Here is a 25811-nt window from a genome sequence, read left to right on the forward strand (position 1 = left end):
TCATAATGTAGCATAGAGATTTCTGATTCAGCAGTTAAAACAGTCTGTGCATTAGTTATCACTTCCTTGGTGACCCACTTTATACACAATTACTCATTCTAGAATTGAAAGTCCAGATTTAAAAAAAAAAAAATTCCTGCGACTAAAGTACATATCTGTGGGAATAAAAAGGAGGGGGAAAGATATTGACTGAATATCTACCAGTATCATTCAAAGCACCCCAAAGTGGGCTTCCCAACTCAGCCCGGAGAGTTCCTGTCCCACTTACTCTCCTGCAAAAGCTCTCAAATTACAACCTCTTCAGTTATTCCACACCCACAGTCCCACTTTTTCTACCTCCCCTACTTTCATTTCCTTCCGAAAAAATACATCTCTATGCCAAATCCACCAAACCTTGGTACACAATTAAAATTCAATACATAAGAGCTAATGTTATTCTTATCGTTCTAGTTTTTTCTTTAGGATAAATTCCTAGAAGTGGGATTACTGGAACAGGAGTGTACGTGTTACTAAATGGGACATATAGAAACGATGTGTACAACTTTCCAGTTTTATAAAAGTGTCTAAATTTGACTGCTAGAGATAAGGATGTTTATTCATATCTGTAACACTAGGTGCTTGGGAGGATATATACCAAGATATTAGCAGTGGTCATCTCTGGGTATTCTCTGTGTTCTTGCTGCATTGATAAATGGCAGCCACTCTCTTCCTTCTCCTTGTCATCTCCTTCTTCTCTCTCCTTCCCATCACACACACACACACACACACACACACACACACACACACACACACACACACACACACACACACACACACACACACACACACACACACACACACACACACACACACACACACACACACACACACACACACACACACACACACACCAGCAGCAGCAGCAGCAGCAGCAGCAGCTTGTTTTAACGCCTGGAAGTTAACACTTTTTCTCCCAGGAGACTCCTATTAAAATGCAAATATATTACCTGGGAAAAGCACCAGCAGCACACCCTTCCCCCAGGTGACTGATCCTGGCCCGGAAGGAGGACAGAAGGAAGGACTGGGGCAGGGCTACCATCCCCCAAGGACAAGCCCACAATAAGAGTGATGGCAGTGGGGGTCCCAAGAGCTAGAAGGCACAGCAAAAAAGATCAGATGCTCAAGGAAAGGAAACCAAAAACCAAAGCCATGAGCAGGTTTCTAGAGGAGTGCTTGAGAGGGAACGGCTGCCTGCTCTCTGAGATGGCGGATGTTCAGTCTGGGGGCAGAGGAATGAACCAATGGACCTTTTGATACCTCCTGCACAGTTCTATGAAAAGCCAATTACTGGGTGAAAAGAAAGATCATGAGACTAGAGATTGCTTACTTGCACACACCTGTGCTTCTTGGCATATATTTTAGAGCAGAAGGTTATCGTTTATACAAGTGAGTTCCAAAGGGCTGGTAAGTAAATCACTCTGAAAGCAATTCTGAGATCTCCGAGTAGATTGATGCTACGAGAGTTGGCATGAAACTGACTCATTAAAATGTTTTCTGTATGAAAACTTTCCTTTTTTGATTATCTTATTTCATAGCTGTATTACTTTTGACCATAGGGTTGCTTCTTTTTTATTTTATTTTTTATTTTTTTAATGAGAGCCTCTGGGAACTACAGTGTTGTCTTTTTTTTTTTACTTTTTATTTATTATTTATGGTTGTGTTGGGTCTTCGTTTCTGTGCGAGGGCTTTCTCTAGTTGTGGCAAGCGAGGGCCACTCTTCATCGCGGTGCGCGGGCCTCTCATTATCGCGGCCTCTCTTGTTGCGGAGCACAGGCTCCAGACGCGCGGGCTCAGTAGTTGTGGCTCACGGGCCTAGTTGCTCCGCGGCATGTGGGATCTTCCCAGACCTGGGCTCGAACCCGTGTCCCCTGCATTGGTAGGCAGATTCTCAACCACTGCGCCACCAGGGAAGCCCGGGTTGCTTTTAGAAAAGCAAAACCCTCTACATTCCCTCCAATATACTTTCATACCGCAATTGAAATCTATGTTTTTGGAGAAATGCTTTGCGAGACTGATATTTCTGAAATGCAACTTTGTTTCTTTGACTTTTCCAAAATTCTCTTAATTCCAATTTAAGACAGAAACACCTTTTTTCCTACAGCTCAGAGCCACCCCTGCCCCAATCAGAATCTAAACTTCAAATCGAAATTCAAATTGTAAGAAACAGAGATTTCCAGTTCTAAAAGACAGGGGCTGGGTAGAAAAGAGGATGCTTAGGTTGTCAATGGGGACAAACAAAGGCTGACACTGTCTTGCGTTGATCATAACAGAAACTAAAGGGAGAGGGGAGACTGAAGGGAAGGGGCCGACTAGTCTGTAGCCCGTCTTATATACTCTTCCTCCACCAGGCCCCTACTTCCGAGGAGGCTCCGGGATCGGCTCTTTCTGGGCTCTGTCCTTGAAGGAGACGGGTCCAGGGGGTGGCTGGGCCTTCTGCTGCCTGGGTGAGAATCTCAATCCAGATCTGGTTGTGGAAGGAGCCTTTCTCTCTGGCCCTTTTAATAATTCTGGAGGGAAAGGAAAGCGATCCCCCAGGCAGGCAAACGTGAACAGCAAGTAGAGAATGGGATGCGCCGGGGAAGGAAGGGTGGGGCCGCCCAGGGGGAGGCCAAAGAGGGGGACCCGCCAGAGTATCTGGTGGGCGTGGGGTGGTTCTTTCTGCTTACCAGAGGGGATGGTGAGGGCGTGTCTGCGGAGCTGGGAACCGCTGGAGCTTCCCTTTCTCTGGCTGCGGGGCTGCTTCGCTCATCTGTCCTGGATCCTCTTTGCTACTCTCCTACTAGCCCCCCATCAGGGTAGCTCACCTACCTCTCCAGCTCCAATCTGCCTTAGTGCTGGGGTCTCCCAGATCTCTCCCCTGGGGCCCAGACTCATGCGTCCACCCTCCACCAGGACATCCCACAGGCATCTCAAACCCGACCTGTCCTGAGCGAACTCTTCACCTTTCCATCTAAAGATGCCCTCCACCTGGATCCTCTTATCTCAGCCGGTGGGGGTGGGGTCTCTGCTCGCTCACACCAGAAACCTTGCCCACCCAGCCACCCTCCCCCATCTTGTCAATTACCAAGCCCTCATTGCCAGCTTGACTCCTAAGCCACCCTAACTACCACCTGAGGCTACAGGCCACCTTCCACCTTCCAGGGGATGGGAGCAGCAGCCTCCTCCTTGGCCTCCTTGTCTCAACTCTTGTCCTCCTCAAATCCGGCCTGGATGATTTTTCAAACAAGCAAATCTGATTCCATTTCAAGCCTCTTTCTACGTTCCCCACTCCCATGCAATATGTTCACAACCTAAACTTGGCATTGGCGGCTCACAATTCTGTTCAGAATGGCAGCTTTTTTAAAAGTTACATTACGAACTATTTAAAACCCACAAAGAGGCATAAAGAATAGAACAACACCCATATCCACCCCCTAACTTTAGAGATACAGCCTTATCTCTAAAACAGCCAAAGCTCCCCACGGACCCCTCCTCTACTTCCTTTCCTGCAGAGGTAACTGCCATTATTCCTATGATGTCTTTGTAATTTTCCTTAACATGGCTTCTTTATTTCATTATAACTTGTCATTCTTCCTTATGAGCCTCTCTTGCTGGTTAGATTTCAGTGAAGCCCAGAAAATGCTATGAAGAGACTGTTTAAAAAGTTGTCCCTGGGGCTTCCTTGGTGGCGCAGTGGTTGAGAATCCGCCTGCCAGTGCAGGGAACACGGGTTCGATTCCTGGTCCGGGAAGATCCCACATGCCGCGCAGCAACTAAGCTCCTGCTGCCACAACTACTGAGCCTGTGCTCTAGAGCCCGTGAGCCACAACTACTGAGACCACATGCTGCAACTACTGAAGCCCACGCGCCTAGAGCCCGTGCTCTGCAGCAAGAGAAGCCACCGCAATGAGAAGCCCGCGCACTGCAATGAAGAGTAGCCCCCGCTTGCCGCAATTAGAGAAAGCCCGCGCGCAGCAACACAGACCCAACACAGCCAAAATAAATAAATAAAATAAACAAATTTAAAAAAAAAAAAAAAAAGTTGTCCCTTCGGGCACATTCTCAGGCTCTCAGGTCATCTCTCCTTCTCCTTGCTGCTCTCCGATGCGATGCCTGAGTAATTCACTGGGTGGGAGGGGTGTTGTCTTTTGTGACCCTATGGGTGGGGATTGGGAGGGTAGAAGGCAACGTGCTCAAATCCATACCACGTCCTCCAGATCCTCACTGATTCCCGCTGTGGGGTGGCTGGACTCAGCCTGTTCAGCTTCCCCTGCAACCCTGACTCCAGGGGTGCTATGCCATCCTCCCCTCCAGCCCATGGCCTGCGAGGTCCAGGCTTTGCTGTGGGCTCCCCCTGCCCTTCACCACTGCAGACCCCAGAGTAGGCTCTCTGATTCTCAACTCGACCATCTCGCATAAGATATGGGAACTGAAGGGGGTTTCAAGAAGCCAAGCTCCATCCCTTCCTCTGCCTAATCACACTACTCTGTCTGTTTCACTCTGATAAGTTGGGGCAGTTTGAGAGGTGTTTTCCTTTCTGATCCCAAATATGAAGCAGGGCAAACCCCCCAGGTCTGGTGTTCACATCAACCTCCCTGAGAAGCAGACAAGGTTGTTCCACATCTGTACCCTTCTAACCTCTGTGGTAGGTAGTCTCCAAAGAGGACCACTATTAATTCATCTCTCCCTGTATGTGCAAACTGCTCCTCCCATCAAGAAGTACAAGCTATTTCCTCTCCCTGACTCAGGGCTGGTCTTGTGACTTGCTTTGATCAACAGAGTGCAGTGGAAGTAATGTTCTGGTACTTCTGAACCCAGACCCTAAATGCGCTGGAAGCTTCCTCTTCCTCGCAATTGGAAGCCATCTGCCACGTACCCTGAGATCATCATGCTGTGAGGAAGACCTGGCTAGCCACATGAAGAGGCCAGGGAGGGAGAGAGGGAGAGAGAGGCCCAGCCAGCCCTAGCTCTTCCATTTACTCCAGCCAGGCACCAAACTTGGAAGTTGAGAAGTTTTCTTGGATAGTCCAACCCCAACAGATACTCCATGAACAGAAGAACCACACAGCTGAACTCAGCTCAGACTGAAGAATTATGAGAAATGATGAAATGTAGTTTTAAGCCACTAAGTTTTGGGGGTGGCTTATTATGCAGCAATAGCAAAATGAAACACCCCTCCAGCTGCATTTCTCACCACTGCCTGCCTCATACTTTGAACTCCAACAACTCAAAGCAGCTTGTGGCTCCCTGCGTATGCTACGCTGCGTCTCACTTCCATACCTTTTATTCAAGCTGTAATCTCTTTTCCCACCTCTATCCTTTGCCTGGCTAACTCCTGTTCCACATCTGACTCTCTCTCTCTCTCTTTTTTTTTTTTTTTGTAGGTGTCCATGATACCCTAGGCAAATCACATCATTACACTAATGGCATTATACTATAATTATTTATGTATCTGCCTCCCAAACTAGGCTTGAATTCTTTAAGGCTGGGTACTATGTCTCATTCAGCTTTAAGACACCACTTTATATGGAAATGTGAGCAAGTCCCTTAAACTTCTTTAGCTCAGTTTCCCCTGTCAGTTGGGGATAGAATTCAGTTGTCTGTAGCAGAAACCCAACCTCATTGGGTTAACCAAATAATGGTTAATTTTTTCACACAACAAGTCTGAAAGTAGGTCTTCTGGGGCAGAGAGAGTGGCTTTACAATGTCAGAATATCCCAGTTTCCTTCTATAGTCCTCCTTCACCACCCTTAGGATATGGCTGTCCTCCTTATGGTTGCCTCAAGGTCACAACATGGCTGCTCCACCACCAGCCTCATACCCACGTTCCAAGCAGGGAGAAGGAAGGAACAAGGAGAAAGGGGCAATGTCCATATAAGGACAGCAACACTTTCCCAGAGATCCCCGGAAGACTTCTACTCAAGTCTCACTAGCCAGAAGCAATCACGTGGCCATCCACAGCTGCAGGAGTGACATGATAAAATGTTTGCAAAATGATAAATGTCTGTAGTAATTGCCCATGGATCATAAACTTTGAAGTAGAAGCAGTAACTGCTTGGGGTTACCTTTCTGTAAGGAACAAGGAGAGGATGGATGTTGGGTAGCAACTGGTAGTTTCTGTCTCATTCCCCACTTATAGAACAGGATTAGGACCTACCTCATAGAGTTGATGAAATTGAGAGAGAATGTAGGCAAAATACCGTTCTTCGTACCAAGGACATAGGAAGCACTCAATAGAAGCAAGTATCTTTCTGCATTTCCAGATGTCCTGAAGGGGCAGAGATTTAGTTGGCTCAAGGCAATTGTCCCACTCTGTCTGCAATGCTGCTATGGTGAATTTGCTTCTGATGATTAACAAATCTTTTCTCAATAGTCTATTCAACTGTTAATAAATCCAAACAGGATTATCATTATGACTCTTCACTTACAACGTGTGACCCAGAAAAAACAAAGCTTTTTGTTTGGAGAGACACGAAAGGCAAATGAGCTGTTTTCATTGCTTTGTGGCTACAGTGCTGCATATTTCATTTCTGATTCATGGAAAAATATCTAGCACACAGGAGTCAGTCAGATTGGTGAGCAGTCTCAGACCAGGGGGGTTAAGAATAAAGTCTCCAAATTCTTAGTCACTGGGACCTGGAAATGTTAGCAACAGGAAGATTTCTTTTTGCTAGGAAACTGCTCTGTGAATCTGCAACTCCCCTTGCTCCACTGGGGTTTTTTGTTTGTTTGTTTAAGCAGTCTATCTAAAATTTTCTGTATTGGTTAGGACATTTTTGTTTGCAAGAGAAAAGCACAAAATGGCTTATTAAAAAGTGAATTTATTGCCTTGAGTGACTAAAAAGTCCAAAGTAGAGTTTCAGGCACAGCTGGCTCCAGGTGCTCAGGAATCTCTCCATTTCTCAGGTTCTCCCTCTGTGGTAACAAAACAGGCCCCTTGCAGCTCCTAAATACCAACCCACCAGCTCAGCAACCCGAGCAGAAAGAGGATGGCTTTTCCTCAGTGGTTCCTGAAAAAGCTCCAGGACTGGACCAACTTGGGTCACATGCTCACCCCTGAACCAATGACTGTGCTAAGGGAATGTGGTTCTCTTATTGGCTAGTCTGGGTCACATACCAAGAGCCAGGAGGTGGGGTCAGCCCCATTCAAACCACTTAGGTTGAGAACGGGAGAGAGATGGTCCTCCAGAGGATAGTTGGGGTGCTACTGCCAGCAGAACAGTGTGCCCAGACCGGGCCTCACAAAATCTTCTGGAGTTCTGAACAGATTCAGCTTCATTTAGATATTATTGAACGTTAATACCATAATAATACCAGTGACACTCTTTGCCATCTGTCAAAATCCTCATTTTTCAGGCTCATTTCAAATGTCACCACAAACAAATCTCCTTAATGAGATTAATTTTCCATCAGCACTTTATTTTCCTCTCACGGCATGTATCATTTCTTGCCATGGATTACGGTGAGTTACACAGCCATTTGTCTCCACTCTAGAGCTGAGCAAGGCATACCTCTCATTCACCACCGACAGCCTGAGGATAAGGGCTTCAGTCTGGCTGTGACCAGGCCTTGGAACGAAGAGAATGCAGCATGGTGAGGAGAGGAGAGACCACATGGCCCCCTCCAGGAAGAAAACACATCCAGGGGGCAAAATTGGATTTTAGAAGTCAGGCTGGCTTTTCTTTCTTAAGTTGTATTGGAACCATCTTTTTTTTTTAAATATACATGTGTGGTGAAACCTGGAGTGAAACTGAAAACAGATTCAAACCCTGAGATGGCAGCAGTCTTGGAAATATATCATGTCCTGAATGAATTAGAGCGGCAGAGAGTTGTGAGATGCTTTCCTCCCTTCAGTAAACAAAAATGCAAATATCCCAGATGCCTTTTACACCCTCCCCAGGGCTAGCAGCTTATTAATCAGTTCAGAACCTTTCCACGCTGCTCCAATTTTTTACAAGCTGTCTGTTTCCTCTCCTGTCGTTGGTGGCTTAATTCCAGGGACACTCACCTTGGGAGAGAAGGCACCGACATACCAAGATCCTTCCAGAGTCACCCTTGCTTGCAGGCACCTGCAGATTTCCCTTGGACGTTTCCTGTTCAACTCAACAGGTTTTAATTATGTGAACAAATATTTGCTCACTATTAAACCATGTTTACCCTCATAAAAGGCAAACTCCAAAGGACCGGGATTAGGCAAGCCCAGAAGGAGCTGAACATTTATGTAAACGTGCTCATGTTTCCTACCACCTCGCCTTTCCTTCCTGCTCCATCCTTCTGGTAGTTCGGCACGTTGGTCTCATTTGAAGCAAATGATCACAAGTTCTCTTTTTTCAATTTCCACCTACTCCTCGTGTAAGCAGGACTACGTTCTCCTCCTACAGGCACCTCATCTTTCTGTGCAGAAATATCCTCTGTTGGTTCCTTAATAAAGACTAACTCTTTGTGACCCTAATGGTGCTACAAAGGTGCTTCCCTTTCTGTGGCTTCTGGGTCATATTTCTGAACGAAAGGAAGACTGCCTCAGAAAATCTGAGATGTATTGTTTCTCAGTTCTTGTCAAGCATGTCTCATAGTTTGTTCCACTGCCAATTTCTTCCTCATAATTCTGACGTGTTGATCCTGAAACACATTCATTTCCCATAACCGAAAGAGCCCGAGTGGCAGGGGTGAGGGAGGGGACTTTACAATTCAAGAGAGAGAAAAATGGAAGCTAGTTATATGAGACTTCATTTATTACAACAGTGAACACAAGAGTTTCCAATGTATTGTTTTGGGTGGTTGTTAGAGTCCAATGTTCTTATTTAGAGCTGAGAGATTATGTCAAGGTCCTTTCTCCCCTCCCCCCGATACATGCACACCAGGCTGCTCACATGCGGGGTTGGGGGGGACCATCTCAGGAAAGGAAGCAAGAATCAAGTCACACATCTATCAACCAATGGAAAGTGAGCCATTTTATCCACGAAGTAGCTGAAGCAAGAGCGTGTAAGCACCCTTTCATCTACAACAGAGCCTGTGCTTGGATCATGAGAAGTCTGACCCACACCAGAAACTCTCAGTACAGTAGATATTTAACAAGGCAAAACACATGCCCTTCCTCTTCTCTAAATTAGTTCTGTGATGCTGGTGGAATGAAAGTCTTCAGCTTTCAATACACATCACTCTGATATAAATAACCACCTCTGAGGGCCTCACACTTGACTTCCTCAGAGCTCAGGTCTTCACTTCCCCCAATGGGTGGTCAAATACACCTGTTCCTCCAAAAAATAGCACACTGACTTCTTCTAAGTAAATTATCCTCAGATATTTCCAAGGCAAGGTCCTCTACCTAGGGGATCAGTTGCACGCACATGCAACATGCTCCATCGCATTTCTCCAAAGACACTAACCTACAAATCCAGATAGGCGATTCTGGAAATCAAAGAAAACCTGCCATACACTGTGATCTTTAATCACTGCCTGTGTGTAGGTATAAATAGTTCAGCTGAAAACATACTTGTTCAGACAAGCCTGTGCACACTGCACATGCGCACACGCATGCACGCATAATGCCATGTGTCACAAACAGTAGAAAATTCCATGCTTTCAGGATAGGCACCAGCCAAATCCTTACACTGTGAAGCTGAGAATGCAAGTGGCAAAATGAATGATTTCAGGCCACTTTTGATTATATTTTTGGAGCTTGGCCAGCAGAGCAGATTCCAAGCAAACCAGCTCAGGTGGTTCACCGTGGAATGTGCAGTTCACCAGCCTGAAACCAAGCTCTTTGTCAAGCTAGGGGGATGTTTCTTCTCCTCATCCCAGCTCAAGCTCCAGCTCTATAACATGTTAACTAAATCCCAAGTAATCAGCCTTCCCAAACATGTGTAAGGAAAAAGGTTTCAAAGAGGAGTGGCAAACAGAACAAAACCGGCTTACATCATGAGCAGCTGGAAGGTCTGCGAACAACCAGACAAGCCCATGCTGAGCACCACTAGTTAACAGACACGACAAGGAGCCGATGCGCCGTGTCAGGCCAAGGGGGAGAACAGACTGAGCTCAAACACACTTCTCCCCTATGTGACCCTACACCCATCATCCAGCTGGTCAAGAAAATAGTTTCCCTTAAGCGGGCAGCCTTGCTTGAGGAAGTCATGTCGAAAAACAAAAGCTGACCCTGGGGATGTGTGATAAAGTTCAAACTGGACCCCTTTCTGTACTGAGGATGGACTCAGAGCACATAACCTATTTGGGGGCGTCTACTCAGATTGAGAGGAGCTGGGGCTTTAGGAGGGAAGAAGCAGCTGTGGTTTTCCTGGCCCGAGAACCCAGATTCAGTGTGCATCAGGCTAGCTTGAAGATTCCAGAGTGGAGTCTTCCTCCTTATTAGCTACAAAAGTCCATGAGAACCACACTTTTAAGTTACATAAATGCACAGTAAATGAATAACTAGTTATTGACCATTTATATGCATGGCATTTTGGGTGGCAACCACTGATACAGAACATTTGTCCCATTTAAGATCTAACTGAGGTGTAAATTAGGGGAAGCTATTCCAAAGTAAAAAAAAAAAAATTTTTTTAATTTTTGACAGTTTCTTAGCTCTTTGATGTTATCACCTGTCTTGAAATTCAAAAAAAATAAATAAATATTTAAAAATCTAGGCAGCAAATGGTATAATTTTATTCATGCCCTAAGTGTTGGATAATAAATTAGCCTCTGTCTCTCACCCTCATAAATTCCAGACTGATTAAAAAGCCTAATGTGAAAATCAAAATGAGTATTAAAAGGAAACATGAGAGAATATTTTACAATCTTGAGATAGGGAAGGACTTTCTAAGCAAGATATAAAACTCAGAAACCATAAAGAAAAAGATTTATAGCATTGACTGAATAAAAATGTTAAACTTTGTGAACTAAAAGTCAATATAAATAAAGACCAGGAAAAAATATTTACAATAGCTGTAACAAAGAATTAACATCCAGAATAAACAGAACACATACAAACCACCTAATAATTAACATACAAGGAACAGTCATAGGAAATTCACAATTAGCGAGTTTGATAATACTACTCATGACCCCAAAATTTCATTCCTAGATATATACACAACAGAAATGTATGCACATGTATTTTTTTTTTTTTAATTTTATTTATTTATTTATTTATTTATGGCTGTGTTGGGTCTTCGTTTCTGTGCGAGGGCTTTCTCCAGTTGCGGCAAGCGGGGGCCACTCTTCATCGCAGTGCGCGGGCCTCTCACTATCGCGGCCTCTCTTTTTGCGGAGCACAGGTTCCAGACGCGCGGGCTCAGTAATTGTGGCTCACGGGCCTAGTCCCTCCGCGGCATGTGGGATCTTCCCAGACCAGGGCTCGAACCCGTGTCCCCTGCATTGGCAGGCAGACTCTCAACCACTGCGCCACCAGGGAAGCCCCTGCACATGTATTCTAAAAGACATGCACAAGAATGTTCATAGCATCAATATTTGCTAATAGCTGAAAGGTAGAAAGAACCCAAATGTCCATCAATCAATAAATTGTGGTATATTCACATAGTGGAATATAATAAGCAATGTAAATTAATATATTACAGCTACGAGCAAGTACATGAATGACTCATAATGTTGAATGAAGGAAGCTAGACATAAGAATGCATGTTGTATGATTCCATTTTATGAAGTTCAAAAACAAGCACAACTAATCTATAGGAGGTATATTACAGGATAGTGATTTCTTTGGGGGAGGTGGGAAAAGGTCTGATAATATTCAATTTCTCGACCTGGGTGGTGGTTACAAGAAGAGCTCAGGCTGTGTTAATTCTTTCAGTAGTACACTTATGACTTGTGTACTTTTATACTACAAGAAAATGCTCCCCCAAATCCAAATGGTCAACAGGCATATGAAAAGATGCACAATAAAACTGGTAAATCAGATAAATGCAATTTTAAATGACACGAATTCTTCTGCATGTAATGTTAGCGATTTTTTTTTTTTTAAATTGATAATGTTCAGTGTTGATGGGTATTTTGGTGTCTTTGTAAATCAGAACAGAATTTTCGGGGAGAAGCTTTTGTATTATTTACCCCAAATTCAAATGTGCATGCCTTTTGGTCCAGAAATTCTACTTCTAGGAATATATCCTTCACAATATTTATGCATAAGCACACAGATTTGGGTCCAAGTATGTTTGCTGTAATATTGTTTGTGATGCTGAAAAATGGCAAACACCTATGTACCCACAATCAGGAAAGAATGCAGCTGTTAAAGAAAATGAGGGAAGCCTCTATGTACTAACACAGAAAGAACTCCAGGGTACATTGTTAAGTTAAAAAAAAAAAAAAAAAAAAAGTAAGCCACAGGACAGAACATATTATATGATCTTGTTTATGTATAAATGACCTGAATGTAAACTTTTAAAACAAACAAAATTTAAAACAAGAAAACAAAACTGAAATCTGACGTGGCTCATTTATCTAAATATCTTACAAATCCTATCACAAAAGAAACTTAACTTCTCTCTGGAGATAGAATGCACCGTATAAGAATTCCCTGGAACCGTCTGTCTGTTTCCTGGGACAGATCCTGAGAAGCCTGCACCACGACAGCGAAGAACTGTTTCTTGTTCCACAGACTCCCGGCGGAGCCTCAGTGTCTCAGAAATGCCAGCTCCCACACAGGCCTCAGCAACAGCACATGGACTCTCTCCAGCCCTTTGTGCTTCCCAAGCACTTCTCAATAATTAACTGATCTGCCTAAAGGGCGGGGTGGGTGTGGCTCCCACAGACTCTGCATTCCCGTCAGACGCAGTCCTCTGGAACGCAAAGGCATCCCTTAGCAACGGCTGTTCCTCGGCCCCTGCCCTTCCTCAGCCCCCAAACTCAGGGAGGCGAGGCAGGGGCGGGGGGGCCTTCAAGGGCAAGTGGGGGGGCCAGAAGGCAACCCTTCTCCGGGAAGAGTTATACTATTCTCTACCCTCCCGGCCCCATGTCCACCTATGGAGGAAGAACATTGCAACACGCAGCAGGAGAAATAACATCTTAGTACTGTCAGTTTCAACTCTGCCATTTTTTGCTCAAGGAGCCTACGAACAACAGAAAAATGTATAGATCCTTTCAATTTCTTATTGTACAAATAAATAGCAGGAGCAGTCTCTGTTACCATATTTTCAAACGGCTAGCATCTGGAGCGAAGTTTTCCAGCCTCTGGAATTTAACAAACCATTAAAATTTCACAGTTTGGGGGGGAACACAACAAAGAATTGCTCATTTTTATTTTACCCAAGTACAGATATTTTAAAAAACAACCTGACTCTTGCCACCATAAATGAGTGGGCACCTCAATACCAAAACAATGTGATCATGACAATCTCAGATTTTAAAAGCAGCATTTTAAGTTTAATACATTTAGATCCATGAAAAACACGTATTCCTCATAGACTGGTGAACATTTCCTCACAGAATGGCATCAGTCCCCTTGGAAAGAGTTGACAGAGATTAAATCCTAAATTCCCAACCTGTCTATGCCTGAGAAAGACAAGAAGGCATTTAAAAGAAAATACAGATTCCAGCTTCCCACCCCATATTTACCACATCAGCCTCTCAGTTCTTCAAGAATGGGGCCCTGGTATGTGTATTTTCTTAAAAAAGGGTTTTTTTAAGCTATGATAAAATATTCATAATATAAAATTTACCACTTAAACCATTTTTATATGTACAATTTAGTGGCACTAATACACTCACAGCGTTGTGCCATCATCACTACTATCCATTCCCGAAACATTTTTATCATCCCAAACAGAAACTCTGCAAGGGTTTAAAAATAACTCTCCATTTCTCCCTCCCCCTGCCCCGCCCAGCTCTTGGTAATCTCTATTCTACTTTCCAGGTACCGCATATAAATTGAATCATATGATATTTGTCCTTTTGTTATTTTACTTAGCATAATGTTTTCAAGGTTCATTTACGTTATAACATGTATTAGAATTTCATTCCTCTTTATGGCTAAACAATATCCATTGTATGTATAAAGGACATTTTCTTTATCCATTCATCTCTTGGTAAAACAGTTGGGTTGTTTGTACTTTTCGGCTACTGTGAATAATGTTGCTACAAACATTGGCATACAAGTTTCTGGTTCAGTGCCTGCTTTCAGTTATTTTCGGTATATACCAAGGAGTGGAATTGCTGGGTCACATGTAATGCTATGTTTAACTTTTTGAAGAACCATTAAACTGGTTTCCACAACAGCACACCTTTTTACATTCCCGTCAGCAATGCACGAGAGTTCCAATTTTTCTACAATTATGTCAACACTTGTTATTTTGTTTGTTTTTTCATTTTGAGTTTTTGTTTGTTTTTTGTTGTTTTATTTTGTTTTGGGTAATAGCCATCCTAAGGGGTGTGGAGTGATATCTCTTTGTGGTTTTGACTTGCATTTTCCTCATGACTAATGATCTTCATGTATCTTTTCATGTGCTTATTGGCCACATGTATATCTTCTTTGGAGAAATGTCTGTTCAAGTCCTTTGCCCATTTTTTTTTTTTAATTTTTTAAAAATTTTATCTATTTATTTATTTTTGGCTGTGTTGGGTCTTCGTTTCTGTGCGAGGGCTTTCTCTAGTTGCGGCAAGTGGGGGCCACTCTTCATCGCAGTGCGCGGGCCTCTCACCATTGTGGCCTCTCCTGTTGTGGAGCACAGGCTCCAGACGCGCAGGCTCAGTAATTGTGGCTCATGGGCCCAGTTGCTCTGCGGCATGTGGGATCTTCCCAGACCAGGGCTCGAACCCATGTCCCCTGCATCAGCAGGCAGATTCTCAACCACTGCGCCACCAGGGAAGCCCCCATTTTATTTTTTTATTTTTTATTTTTTAATTTTTTATTTCTTAAAATACAGACACCATTTAATGCACCCATTTTAAAATTAGGTTTTGTTTTATTTTTTTGCTGCTGAGTTATAAGAGTTTTTAATATACTCTGAATATTAACTAACTCCTTATCAGACTTGCAAATATTTTTCCCATGCTGTGGGTTGTCTTTTTACTCTCTTCAGAGTGTCCTTCGATGCAATAAAGTTTTTAATTTTGTTGAAGTCCAGTCTGTCTATTTTTTCTTTTCTTGCCTGTGCTTTTGGTGTCATATCCAAGAAATCATAACCAAGTCCAATGTTATGAAGATTTTCTCCTGTGTTTTCTTCTAAGAGTTTTATAGTTTAGCTCTTAAGTTTAGGTCTTTGTTCCTAAACAAAATGGATTTTTGTATATAGTATAAGGAAAGTGTCCAATTTCTTTCTTTTGCATGTGGATATCTAGTTTTCCCAGTACCATTTGTTGAAAAAATTGTCCTTTCCCTATCGCATGGTCTTGGCACCCTTGTCAAAAATCATTTGATCACATATACAAGGGTTTGTTTCTAGGATCTCTATTCTATCCCACTGGTCTATATATCCATCCTTATGCCAATACCACACTGCTTTGATTACTGTAGCTTTGTAGTAAGTTTCAAAATCAGAAAGCGTGAGACCTCCAACTCTGTTCTTCTTTTGAAACGTTGTTTTGACTATTCCAGGTCCTTTGAGATTCCATATGAATTTTAAAATAGATTTTTCTATTCTGAAAAAAAAAACTGCTGTTGGGATTTTGAAAGAGATTGCATTGAATGTGTAGAGCAATTTGGGTAGTATTTTCCTCTTAACAATATAAAGTCTTCCAGTACGTGAACTCAGGATATCTTTCCATTTATTTAAGTGTTCTTTAATTTCTTTCAGCAATGTTTTGTAATTTTCAATGTTCAAGTATTTAGCCTCCTTGATTAAAAATGTATTCCTGTGTACTATATTCTTTTTGACACCCTGATAAATGGAATGATTTTCTTAATTTCCCTTTCAGATTTTTCATTGCTAGTGTATAGAAATGTAACTGATTTTTTGTGTTATTTTATACCCTGCAACTGCTACATTTTGTTAATTAACTCTAGCTGTTTTGTGTGTGTGTGTGTGTGTGTGTGTGTAATCCTTAGGATTTTTTACATAAAAGATTCTGTCATCTGTGAACAGAGATAATTTTACTCTTTTCTTTCCAATTTGGATGCCTTTTTCCCTATTGCCCAATTTCTCTGGCTAGAACTTCCAATATTATGTTGAAGGAAGCGGACACCCTTCTTTTTTTCCTAATCTTAAGAGAAAACCTCTCAGTCTTTCACCATTGATTATGATATTAGCTGAGGATTTTTCATATATGGCCTTTATAATGTTGAGGAAGTTTCCTTCTGTTTCTAGTTTTGTCATTGAGTGTTGAATTTGTCAAATGGTTTTCTGCACCAATTGAAATGATTCTGTGGGGTTTTTTCTTTATTGTATTAATGTGGTGTATTATAGTGATTGATTTTTTTAAATTAATTAATTTATTTTGAAAATTTGAATTTTATTTATTTTTTATACAGTAGGTTCTTATTAGTTATGTTTTATACATATTAGTGTATATATGTCAATCCCAATCTCCCAATTCATCCCACCACCAACACACCCCCACCCCCCACCCCACCCCCACCCCCACCCCAGCCACTTCCCCTCTTGGTGTCCATACGTTTGTTCTTATAGTGATTGATTTTTTTTTTAAATTTACTTATTTTATTTTATTTATTTTTGGCTATGTTGGGTCTTCGTTGCTGTGCGTGGGCTTTCTCTAGTTGCGGGGAGCAGGGGCTACTCTTCGTTGCAGTGCGCAGTCTCCTCATTGCGTTGTCTTCTCTTGTTGCAGAGCACAGGCTCTAGGCATGTGGGCTTCAGTAGTTGTGGCTCGCGGACTCAGAAGTTGTGGCTCGCAGGCTCTAGAGAACAGGCTCAGTAGTTGTGGCGCATGGGCTTAGTTGCTCCATGGCATGTGGGATTTTCCCAGACCAGGGCTCAAACCCATGACCCCTGCATTGGCAGATGGATTCTTAACCACTGCGCCACCAGGGAAGTCCCTAGTGATTGATTTTTAAGTACTGAACTATCCTTGCATTCCATGAGTAAATTCTATTTGGTCATGGTATATAATCCTTTTAATATGAAGCTGAATTTGATTTGTTAGTATTTTTTTTTAAATCTGTATTCTTAATGGGTCCTGGTCTATAGTTTTCTTTCCTTGTTGTGTCTTTTCCTGGCTTTGGTATCAGGGTAATGCTGGCCTCATAGAATGAGTTAAGAAGTGTTCCCTTCTGTTCAATTTTTGGGAAGATTTTGAGAAAGAGTAATGTTAATTCTTTAAATTTTTGGTAGAATTCTCCAATAAAACTATCTAGTCCTGGAATGTGTGTTTCTTTTTTTTTAAATTTTATTGAAGTATAGTTGATTTACAATGTTGTGTTAATTTCTGCTGAACAGCAAAGTGATTCAGTTATACACACATACATTCTTTTTCATATTCTTTTCCATTATGGTTTATCACAGGACATTGAATATAGTTCCCTGTGCTATACAGTAGGACTTTGTTGTTTTGGAATGTGTATTTCTAAACCAACTTCTCCCTCTTCCCTGCTCCCATGCTTCTGATATACAGTTGGGTTTGGGACTAACTACCCCAAATACCTGATTTGAACGCTCTTGGATATAACTCTTGATAAACTAGTCACATTATATTTTTTAAAAGAGAGAAAAAGCTTTGGGTAAGAAATGTACTCAAGCTACTCAGCTCCGGAAGTGCCCACAGGAGGGAAAGAGAAGGACACAGGGGTGAGTGAGCCTCTGAGAACAAGGAGAGCATTGACAGCCTCAGGAGGAACCAGGTGCCTGGTGTACAGCTTCCACCCTTCACCTGAGTGCAGCTGTCTCCACCCAGATAGCTTCTCCCCACAGCTGTACCTGGCCTGTAACCACTAGAGTTCTGGGCAACTACTTAGACTGAGAGATGGTGAAGGGAGGAGGTATTATGTACAAAATGCGACTCACAGGAGTCAGACCACCAGGGGTCAGGTCCCTCTCTGAGCTCTAATGGGCCAAGAGGATGGTGCTGCAGCAGGAAGAGGAAGCTTCCTGGCACAAATTGATTAACGTGAGGTTATTCTCACTAAATGTTTTCTTAATCTTGTGCACAAAGATTATGGACAATGGAAAAGTGTCATAAAACTTGTAATCAGACAGAAAAGCTATTTTCTGCAGGTCCCTTTGCCTTTTAACCTCAATCTCTCTTCTCCCCACCCCCATCTTTCCTCAGGCACCAGGCTAAATTTCCAGTAAAATCTTGCTTGGCCACTTGTGTAGAAAGAGGAGTTAATATTTGAATACTCAACGGACTGGTTCTCCTTGGGAGCAAGTAGCCAAATAAATATCCAAGCGAGAACAAGGGAAGGAACAAAATGGCACCAAGCCCAAATGAGAAGTGCCTCAGTCACCCTGCATCACCCTGGATGCGCCCAGAGAACAACATCCTCTCTCCAGGTGAGTCATGGCCTCCACACCCAGCAGGGTGTAGACACACTGCACTGAAATAAAATAGTAAGACTAAGTCAAGCAGATAAAACACTCCCTTGCTATCAATTTGATAAAATGCTCAACCCTGCTTCAAGAATGGAAGACAGAAGGAGGGTTTTCAACAATACCAGGTTTTATATAATCCCACTAAAACTAGGGATCTGCAGTAAGGCTTGAAAATGTGTAGTCCCACAGATATTTCCATCTATAAACACAAAAGTGCATGGAAGCTCTGAAAAAAGTTTTTGTCTTGTTTTAAGGGGAGGGGAACTTCTATAGTACTCTAGACCTTGAATAGATGATAAAAGACAATTTGGAAGATCTGAGTTTCCTCTTCGAAATCCAAGATGTAAATGCACACTTAAACTATTCCTATTTCTACTTTTTTTCCCCCTTACACCTCATACCCTTGAAATAGAGAAGAGAAAGTGATAATAGCATCCCAGCTATGCAGAACTGGCTCAAGAGACCAAAGGCCTAAAAGAGATTGTAACGTTAGCAAGAAAGCCTGTGATTAAAAGTCACTTAAGACCTAATGCTCAAATATTCTAAGCTACTATTACATCAGAAACATTATTTCTCAAGATGGAAGGACTAGTGAAAAACATTATGGGCCTGCAAAGGTGTAAACTTACCCACAAGGCTGAAGTAGCCTAAGCTCTGATCTTGATGAGCATAGAAGTTCCTCTGCCCTTTTTTATAGGTAGAAAACATCCCAAATAAACTTGCATCAGGTCATTTTATCACTATCATGATGATTATTGTCAATAAACACTTATTAGGCATCCAGTTGCCAGCACTAACCTGACCAGACCAATTTCAACTTCCTTGAATCATTACTTGGTGAACATATTCAAGGGCATTTCTTCATCACTGTTCTGGACTTACACTCTTTGCAATTTCTATATAGATATGTGCTGCTTTTGACACAAGCTTTCGTTGTAAGTAGGCACTAAAATACAGGCTTATAATTAGCTCTCTAGGGAGGCAAAAGTGTGTGGTAGAGCAGAGCTCAGCAGGAGAGAAGTCAAGGCAGGTATTGAAGAAACACGGCACGGAAGACGCGTAATACAAAGGTTATTTGAAGTGTGGGCAATACCACTAAAGTAGGGGAAGAAAACAGAGTCCTATCACTGCAGACTTTTCTAGTTATTATTTCCACACATATTAGCATGTGGTTCTGAAAGTGTACTTGTGCTTTATCCAACCCCATCCAATCTTGGAAACCTACAGTGGGATGGAAAGTAAGACACATAATCCTGGACAGACCACAGCTCCATGTGGGCAGCATTGTGTCTAATCAAGCCCATGTCTCCAGTCCTGGGGCCAACACCTTTCCCCATGATGGGCTCTTAGTTCCTGTTTCTTTTTTTTTTTTCTTTTTCTTTCCTTTCCTTCTTTCCTTCCTCCCTTCCTTCCTTCTTTCCTCCCTCCCTCCCTCTCCCTCTCCCTCCCTTCCTCCCTCCCTCTTCCTTCTTGAAGTGTGTATTTTATTCATCCCTTGGCATCTTGAAATTGCCATCTCTCCCCACTACCCCACCATTGATTTCAAGGTGACAAAGGAACTGGTGATATGTCAGAACTGTTTTACCTGTTAAATACATCACAAACCATAGCTGCCAAATCATCTATTGAAGAAAATGTAGGTCACATCATTCACTGTCTGGTGATCACTCTTCTCCAGGTAGATGGTTTGCTGCCGTCATCACGACAGGAAGCAGTCCTGTGCAGGTGCTAAGTCGTCCCCCCCAGACTCTCCCCTGGGAACGCTCTTTCAGCCCATGAGGCATTTTGACGGGTGTCTCTCCTCCGTGCTCAGTGCCGTTACCAGGCGTCAGATACTTGAACATCAACCCCCAGTTCTTTCGAACCATGGCAGTACCAACCCAGTGCCCATGATGATGGGATCCCCTCTGGTTACGGCTCATGAGATCATTTCTTTAAGAACTGCTCTTTGGAGACGTCTGCCTTAAACGATGGGGTTCCCAAATGTGCAGTTCTCCTCAATAGCAAGGTTGTAATCGGTATCCTTCCCATCTTTGTAGGTGATGGTCACTATCATCCAGCCTCGCTCGCCCCATGGTTCGCCCCATGAATCCTGGACAAGTCAATGCTCCATCCCATCGCTGACACCCCACCCGGCCACGGAAATGATGTGGTTTATGTAGGCCTTGTCATGGTATTCAGCATAGATGCCTCCAGTGTAGTTAGACATCTTTTCTGTCGCCATCGTACCGCCCCTGATGGGACCGTTTGTGTAGATTTCCGCCATCACCTTTTCCCTCCCGGAGACGGAGCCGTAGTCGCCAACTTTCCAAAGGATGTAGTTCTGGATGACACGGCGCTCTTTGAATTCGGTGCATGTTCCGCACTGGTTAAACTTGTCACACTCTTGGTCCTTGGTCTGGTCGTTGCTGCGGGTCTCGTCGGGGATGCGGCGCGGGCGGGCGTGCTCCCACCCCTGCAGGTGGTCGCCCGCCTCCCAGGAGCCGGCGTTGCCGCCGTCGATGACGTGCTGCGCTGAAGGCTGCACCCCCTTGTGCTTGTTGGGGCTCCGGTCGGCCGGGGCGCTGGTGCCGCCGCCCTGGGGGATGTGCTGGCTCCTGGTGACCCTGGCGTAGTTGACCCCATCCGCGTTGCGCCAGTCCCAGCTCTTGGGCAGATCAGAAGGGGACAGGTGCTCATGAGGCCGGGGGTATGTCTTGCGCCCCAACTGGGTGAGCTGGTTCCCGCGCAGGGGCCGGCAGCCCGGCGGAAGTGGAAGCCGGCCTGCGCCGCTCCACCAGCAGCAAGAGCTGCAAGAGCAGCGACGGCGGCCTGAACGACGCCATGGCTCCCGCGCCGGTGCGATCGGACCCCCAGTTCTTGTTTCTTGAATCTCATCCTTCCAGACCTCCCCAGTTGTTACTTTCTTAGCCATTTGACATCTAAATCTAAGACTAGAAGTGAACTCTAAACCCTCATGTCTCTAAATTTCAAGCGCGCTGCCGTGGTACATAGAACCAGCCTCGATGCAGGAGTAGAAAGGATGCTTGTCGACTTCTGCTGTGCCTGGTCTAAGCTGGGCTTAACCTCAGATAGAGTTCTGGCTGCCTTATTTCCAAAAGGTTCCTGCCTTTCCTGAGAACTCAGAGAGGTAACATCCACACCAGGACTTAGGCACTGGGCCCTACCACCGTCCACCCTTTGTAACTGGTTTTCTCATTTTGTACCAACTCTTCTTGCTGCTCTCCTTCATGTATTTGGAAACTGTCTCTCGCCAGTTTCACTCAGATGACCTACTAAACTGTTTTCTCTGCTCAGGTTATTAAAATAGAAGTTACAGTGGACTTGAGTCTTGGTTAAGCTTTAAGTTTGTTGCCATCCGTTACAGTCTACGCTGGTCTAAGTGATGAACACGGATGTGCCCCTGGAGTAGCTAAAGGCTATGCCGAGAAAATAATATGCTCTCCAGGAGCATATCTTCTTCCCCTAAAATGCATGAGGTTGTGTGTGCACCAAAGATAGAGCAAGGTTTTCAGGGCACGGATCTGATGGGGAGGATGACATTCAGTAAAACTGCCTTTAGCACAAACTCACAATTCCATCCAGTTCTCCTCACACCTTGTGTCCTCGTAAAATTAGGCAAATATTAATAGCTGCAGAATTTTGGTAATTACACAGTGTTTCATACTGCATCATATAACAGTATGATTTCCGAGTTAGCCTGAGTACACTATTGTATTCCCTGCAGAACCCCACAGCATAAGGGAGCATCCGTATGATTCCCAAATGTCAAGCAAGTGACAATTTGCCTGGCTCTGCTCTGGAAAGGCTCTTTTGTAAGATCAGTAAATAAACTAGAAAGTATAGAATTCTATATTTACTATAGTAAAGTATAGAATATACTATACCTTAGTATAGTATACTGTAGAATTTTGGTAACTGTAGAATACGCAAAGATAAAATTCAAAAGCTGCTAAAACGTGCTCAGAGGATGTTAAAGTACAGAAAAACAAGTCAACGGCTTTTGTATAATGAAGAAATCGCTGCGTTCATTATTGATTCCGTCTTCCAAAAAAAAGCCACATTTCTAAGTTCAGTGGCAGGAGAGAAAATACTCATCTCTTCCTGTCATTCCCAGAAGTAGTGCTGGAGAAAATATAACCACCCAGGCATGTCATTACTACACTGAGAAGGGTACACCCACAGGTGAAGCGGATCCCCAGCCGGGTGTAAGAGGTAATGAGCAGAGCTCTAGTTTGTAGGGAAGCATAAATCACAGAACTGTTGTAATTCAGAAACTGCTACATTGTAACCAAAGAGCTGATAATTATGTCAATGAACATTCTACCTTCTCTTTACTATACTCATCTGTTTGCTTACAAAACTAAAACTTACGTTCTTCCCAAAGGCCATATATTTCTGAAAAATGCAGAAAGTTTCACTAAAAAGAAAATACTAGTTTGAAGAAAGCATTTTATTTTCATAATGTTTTTGTTAACATGTGTTCATTCATTATCTTTATATGAAATGGGTTATTCAGTTAATTATTTTTATAAAATTAAAATACAGTATATAAGAGGGAAATTGCAGTAAAGAAAGCAAAACTACAAATTGTGGTAAAAGTAGCTGGTGGTGATGGTAAATTTTAGCCCTCTTTCAGCCAACCTTTATCAGGCACCCTATGTGCCAAACAAACACCATGCCAGATGCTTTAGGAATCCAGGAAGGCAGTATGACAAATGGTCTATGCCCTCAAGGCATTTTTAGTTTAATTGGAAAGAGCAGTGGTATGTAGATATAGATACAAAAATCAACAATTCTAGGACATGAGATGTGCAATGGTTAAAAGTACAGACCTGGAACCAGATCGCCTCAGTTTGAATCCCAGCTCTACCACTCAAGGCCAGGATTAGAGTGAGACACTTACCTTGGGCACAAAATTTACAAGGGTGCCAAAAACTTGGTGATCAAGATAAATAATATTTTAATGCAATATTTTAAAAAATCAAAATTAATACAAAAAACTCATGATGCACAAAATAGCAAAAGTTTAAATACAGACAGGCTCCAACAATCCTGTGTCAAGTCATACTAGAGCCCAAAGCAAAAGAAAAAAATGTGTGTCCCTACATAGATGTTTCATTGTATTTTTTAACTGTTATTTTTTTTTCTGGGACATTGATGTGGTTGAGGAAATGTTGAAAATGAAAAAGTAGGTGTATTAAAAATCACATTCAGTTTCAATATTTTATTTTTACTCAAAATAGAATTTATTCTAATTTTACTTTCCTGGCTTTCAAGGAAGCAAACTCATCACTTACTAGCTTTGTAAACCTGAGTGAGTTTCTTAACCTCTCTGTGTCTTAGTTTCGTCCTCTGTAAAAATGGTAGGGCAAACAGTGCCACCTCGCAGGGTTGTTGTGAAGGTTAAAAGAGTTATTACGTTTTAAGCACTTAGAACAGCACCCTGTCCAAATTCTCTCCAAGGTACACCTTTGTTATCACTGTATCTTTATTATATAGACAATGAAAGTTTTAGAATATCAGAGATAAGAGATCAGCTCTAGCTGAGATGATTGGTCACTCATTATCTGATATATCACCGCACAGGAACATATGCTCCATGGGGGCTTGCTCAACACCTTATACTTGGGTCTACGATAGGTCAAGCCCACGACAGGCACTTGATACATATTGTTTCATTGGACGGATGACAATCAGAAAGTTCTTCACAAAGAAGATGGAATTTGAGTTGGTTGACCTTCATTAAATGATAGGAATAAAATTGCAGATGATGAGGGAAGGTATGATGATATTAAGTGTGCTGAGTTTGAGTTACTCGCAATATATGCAATTGGAAATATCCACCAGTCATATGGAAATGTGAGGTTAGCACCTGGAAGAAAGAACCAAAGTGTAAATTGGGGCATGATTCACATGGTTGTGATAGGAGCATCACATAAGTAGATGCCCTCTCTAGAGGAGCAGGTGTGTACAGAGCATAGCAAAGAGCAAAGGGCCAAGATGTGGAGACAATGACTGGATGAGTCTGACAAGGAGCTGGGGAAGACATCTTAGCATTCAGGATGACTCTCAAGAAGTAGGAGCCTCCAAATCGTATAACATCTCCCTGACTCCTAAGACATCTCTGAAATAAGTGAAAATGATCTGGATTAGATCCTTAAAGGTGCTCGCTAAAAATTATTTTGTGTCTTCCAAAAGCTGATGAAAGTTCAAATGAAACATTTAGCAGTTAATAGTGTAGGGAATTCCCTGGCCGTCCACTGGTTAGGACTCTGTGCTCTCACTGCTGGGGGCCCGGGTTCAATCCCTGGTTGGGGAACTAAAATTGAGGCCCCCCCCCAAAAAAAAAGCAGTTAATAGAGTATTATTAACATCATATATTTACTTCTAACTACATTCCAGAAAACATATTTACAAGCCATTTATTAGCTCATGGGGGATAACCTGGCATGATATACATTGCTGGTCACCCGACTAAACCTATCCCTTCCTCTCTTGAGAAAACCCAAATTTGGTCCCCATGGCCAGGTGCCACGGAAAGGGCACCATGCGTCAAGCCCTGAGGCGGTGTTCTCGATTCAATTGTAGCCAATGAGACATGAGAAAAAATCTGCTGGGTGGGGGCATAGTTCTGGGAGAAATTCTCTTGCTAATAAGGAGTGACAGGCAAGAAGTAACCATTCCTTCCCTCTGACTCTGGAAATCCTGCTGGGATTCGGTGCTTAGAAGTGCTTCAGCTGTCTTGGGACCATAAAGGAGGAGCCGATGCCTAGAGGATGGCAGAGAGGAAAGTTGGATAGAACCTAGGTCTCCCATGATGTCACCGAGCCACTGGATTAACCAATTCTAGAACCAACCCATCTCTGGCCTTTTAAATGAAACAATAAATACCCCTATTGTTTAAGCCCATTTGCATCAGAGTTTCTGTGACTCAAAGTCAATCATGGTTATGGGTTTAAGAAGACCTGACCTTCCCTCATCTAGTGATTCATCAATTTTACCAGAATCCAGCTTTCATATGTGTGGAATGAATTAGACCTGTAAATTCCCCAAATGTGGATCCTTTGCTTCTTGGAATCAGCATCTATAATGAATAAAAAATTTTAGCATATGCTTGTTTTAAATGTATCAGTAAATTACTAGGCTCACACACCAGCAGAGATACCTCACCTAAGCTGCCTTGCCACCCAAGATTGGAGACTATAATAATTAAGTGGACTCTATTCAGAGAAGCAGCTGGAACAAGGGGCTCAGTAAGATGCTTGATTGTGGATTACATGCTCTTTCATTTGTTACACAAATATTTGTTTCCAGCTGGAGTAGAAGTCCCATATTAATTAGAGCTAGAATTGCTGACTT

At 42.9% G+C, this 25811-nt stretch overlaps 1 pseudogene across 2 annotated transcripts in view; it reads right to left on the reverse strand.

Annotated features, from left to right (window-relative positions):
- Positions 1–25811, reverse strand: part of LOC309656085 (cathepsin Z pseudogene) — an 82835-nt pseudogene that overhangs the window by 10303 nt on the left and 46721 nt on the right. Inside the window, exons 2-3 of one of the 2 annotated variants that reach the window (XR_014268829.1) lie at positions 12508–24324; positions 8027–8111 (exon numbers count right to left, since the gene is read on the reverse strand). The product of XR_014268829.1 is annotated as a cathepsin Z pseudogene (transcript). Of the gene's footprint in view, positions 1–6175; positions 6286–8026; positions 8112–12507; positions 24325–25811 lie in introns of those variants that run through there. The other variant, XR_014268830.1, reaches the window with a different exon arrangement.

Source organism: Balaenoptera physalus, assembly GCF_965194825.1.
Source record: "Balaenoptera physalus genome assembly, chromosome: 2".
Classification (NCBI taxonomy): Eukaryota; Metazoa; Chordata; class Mammalia; order Artiodactyla; family Balaenopteridae; genus Balaenoptera; species Balaenoptera physalus.